This window comes from Arachis stenosperma, chromosome 2, assembly GCF_014773155.1.
Source record: "Arachis stenosperma cultivar V10309 chromosome 2, arast.V10309.gnm1.PFL2, whole genome shotgun sequence".
Taxonomy (NCBI): Eukaryota; Viridiplantae; Streptophyta; class Magnoliopsida; order Fabales; family Fabaceae; genus Arachis; species Arachis stenosperma.
Genome location: NC_080378.1, coordinates 64813133 through 64817146, shown reverse-complemented (window position 1 = coordinate 64817146; position 4014 = coordinate 64813133). Strand labels below are relative to the sequence as shown.

Sequence of the window (4014 nt, the reverse complement as noted above, 5' to 3'; positions counted from 1 at the left end):
TGTTTAATTGATCTTGAAATTGTTGGTTCGGATTAGGTTGGGCAGGTTGATTATTTTGGCCATGATATGGTGGTTGGGAGTAAGTGTTTTGTGTGGCTTGGTATGATCTTTGGTTAGAGTTTTGGTATGAGGAATTGTTATGTTGGTTGTGGTTGTAAGGTTTGTGGTTTTGTGGTTGGGTTTGCTGGTTTCCCCACCCAAAGTTTGGGTGGTTTTTCCAGCCTGGGTTGTAAGTGTTGGAATGTGGATCATATGGTTGCCTTTGTTGATTTCCCACATAGTTGGCCTCTTCCCAATCACCTCCTTCAGTGCTTACCTCCTCTTGATCTTGTGTGTGTATTGCAGCCACTTGATTTGTTCCTAATTTCCTGGTGAGCTCTGCTAGTTGCTTGGCAAACACCTTGTTTTGGGCTAGAATTGTATCAACATGGTTCAGCTCCATGACTCCCTTAGTGTTGTGTCTCTCTGAAGCATAGTAGTACTCATTCTCAGCCACTGTCTCAATCACTTCAATGGCTTCTTCTACAGTCTTCTTCCTGTTCAATGAACCTCCTGATGAATGGTCTACAGCCTTCCTTGATTCATAAGAAAGTCCATCATAGAAAATATGCAATTGCACCCAGTCATGGAACATGTCTGGTGGGCATTTCCTTGTCAACTCCTTGAACCTCTCCCATGCCTCGTAGAGAGTTTCACCATCTTGTTGTCTAAAAGTCTGAACCTCAGATCGAAGCCTATTGACCTTTTGTGGGGGGTAGAAACGTGCCAGAAACTTGCTTTCCACCTCATCCCAGGTTGTTAGGCTTCCCCTTGGGAATGATTCTAGCCACTTAGCTGCCTTGTCCCTAAGCGAAAATGGGAACAAGAGCAGTTTATAGGCATCTTCCTGGACTCCATTGGACTTCACAGTGTCGCAAATTCTCAGGAATTTTGTGAGGTGTTGGTTTGGATCTTCATTAGCACTCCCACCAAATGAACAATGATCCTCCACCAGTGATATTAACTGTGGTTTGAGTTCAAAATTGTTGGCCTGAATGGGTGGTTTCTGAATGCTGCTACCACAATTCCCAGAGGTTGGGTTTATGTATGAACCAAGAACCCTCCTCTCAGGAATGGCATTGTTTCCATCAGCCCTCTCATGGTTGTGAACTTCTCTATCCATGTTGAGATCTAGAGCTTCCTCAAAATTGTCCTCAGATTCTCCTTCAGATTCTTCTTCTCCCAGTACTCTCTTCCCTCTTGCTTCCCTTCTAAGTTTATGAAGGGTCCTCTCTGGTTCGGTATATGGATGAGTTGATGTCTCTCTTCTCCTACCTGTTGATGACAAGTCATCATATACCCATTTTTCAAGCTAATTTCACTTGTTTTGTTAGCATTTATGCACTTTCTTGCATCCTAAGTAAGTGATTTGGAGTGAAAATGCACAACTTCTCTAAATCAAGCAACCACCATGAAATTAATGTTAAATCATGAGGTTTAAGCTAATTTTAATTGCATTTTAATTGATTTATAAGCCTCTTGAATTTAGTGATACTTTGAGTGGTTGTTTGGTTTATTATAGGTGAAGAAAAGAAAAGAAAATGAAAAGCGTGGCATAAAAAGTGTAGCCGAGGAAAGAAAAGCGTGGCCGAATCAAGGGAGAAGTGTGCCGAACTCATAGTGGAAGCAATCTTGCCCTCCACAAGGGCAGAATGCCCTCCACAAGGGCAGCATCATGTAACCAAACCAAGACAAGGCAACCTTGCCCTGCCCACTCCAAGGGCAGAGCACAAAATGGTGCCTTGGAGCCAAGAGAAGCAAACTCTGCCCTGCCCTTGTGGAGAGCAGGATCGGGCACATCAAGGAAAGAAATCCAAGGAAAAATAGCTCCCATGCAAGCTACAGGTTTCGAACAAGGGACCATGAGGAAGCCAAGCCTTGAGACCCACTATGGTGCCAAGAAACCAAGAAAAACTAGCGTGTTTGCTTAAGTTTCTGCACTTTTACAATTCTGTTCTTAAATTTACTGCCCATTTCCCTTTCCCCCTTTACATTTACTGTCATTTACTTTCTGTTAAACACAAATCACTCAACCAACACTTGATTTGCTTGACTAAACCACCCACTAAACTAAAATTGCTCAATCCTTCAATCCCTGTGGGATCGACCTCACTCTTGTGAGTTATTATTACTTGATGCGACCCGGTACACTTGCCGGTGAGTTTTGTGTTGGATCGTTTTCCACACATCAAGTTTTTGGCGCCGTTGCCGGGGATTGAAATAGATTGACAATGATTAAGTGAAGTGGAGGTCTAGATTAAGCACTTTTTCTTTTTCTGTTATTCTAACTCTCACCAACACACTAACTGTTTGAATTTTTGCTTAAACTAACCAAAACCTCATTCTAGCAATAGATTGAAGTTTTGTTAACTTTCTGGGTTTGTGTGTTTATTGTTGTGTGTTTGTATGTCAGGTATAGGGAGATCCTCTCCTATCATCTCTGAAATTGATCCAAGGACTCTTCGGAGAATAAGAAGAGCTGAAAGAGGGAAGAACATTGTTGGAGAAGAAGAAGAATCTGAGGAGGAATTCCAAGATATGGAAGGAGATACTAGTCAACCAGGAGGAGGAGCCAACAATGACCAACAGAGAAGAGTCTTGGCTTCATACACATTTGCAAATGCCAAGCACTGTGGGAGTAGCATTCTTCCTCCCAATGTCAATGCAAACAACTTTGAACTCAAGCCACAACTCATCACTCTGGTTCAAAACAATTGTTCTTTTGGAGGAGGGCCTTTGGAGGATCCAAACCAACATTTGTCTACTTTCCTGAGAATTTGTGACACAGTGAAAACAAATGGTGTACCTCCTGATAGCTATAAGTTGCTTCTCTTCCCATTCTCTCTCAGGGATAAAGCAACTCAATGGCTAGAGACCTTTCCAAAAGAAAGCATCAACACTTGGGATGACATGGTGAGCAAGTTCCTTGCCAAATTCTACCCTCCTCAAAGAGTCTTAAGGTTGAAGACAGAGGTTCAAACATTCACTCAATTGGAGGCCGAGAGCTTATATGAAGCATGGGAGAGATACAAGGCTCTATTGAGGAAGTGTCCACCAGAGATGTTCACTGAGTGGGACAAGCTACAAAACTTCTATGAAGGCCTCACTCTTAAAGCTCAAGAGGCTCTTGATCACTCTGCCGGAGGCTCTCTGCAACTCATGAAAACCACAGAGGAAGCTCGAAACCTCATTGATATGGTGGCCAATAACCAATATTTCTTTGCTCATCAAAGACAACGCCAACCATCACAAAGAAGAGGAGTCATGGAGTTGGAAGGAGTTGATTCAATCTTAGCTCAAAACAAGATGATGCAGCAACAAATTCAACAACAATTTGAGCAAATGGCTAAGAGAATTGATGGCTTGCAAGTGGCAGCAGTGAGCACCACAAGCCAACCTCCAAACACTTGGGTACAAAGTGAAGAAACTCAAGAGGAGCAACAACAAGAGCAGGTTCAATACATGCACAACCAAAATCCTGGAACAAATGAAGTCTATGGTGATACCTACAATCCATCTTGGAAGAATCATCCCAACCTCAGATGGGGAGACAACCATAATCAAAACCAACAACCATGGCAAAGAAACACAGGCCAAAACAATTGGAAAAACACAAACCACAACCCCCAGCCAACCACTAACCAAAACTCATACAGAAAACCACAAAACAACTACCCAAATTCTAACCAATACCCACCAAATAACCACCCAATTAACCAAAACACATATCCTCACCCATCAACACCCCAAAATCAACCCACCTCACAAGACTCACAAAGAATCACCCATCTAGAACAGCTCATGGAAAAACTAATGAAAAGCCAAGAACTAACCACCAAGAATCAAGAAGCTACCATGAAGAACTTAGAGAGGCAAATTGGCCAAATCTCTAAAAAGATCTCTGTTGAGAAACCATCAAGTTCACTACCTAGTGATACCATTCCCAACCCAAAGGAAGAATGCAAGGTGGTGCAA

The 4014-nt window shown here is 42.5% G+C and overlaps 1 non-coding gene across 1 annotated transcript; it reads left to right on the top strand.

The window, feature by feature from the left end:
- The first annotated feature begins 632 nt into the window (after nt 1-632).
- On the top strand, nt 633-736 carry LOC130963791 (small nucleolar RNA R71). The gene has a single exon (XR_009079909.1). It is a non-coding gene; the product is annotated as a small nucleolar RNA R71 (small nucleolar RNA).
- The last annotated feature ends 3278 nt before the right edge of the window (nt 737-4014 follow it).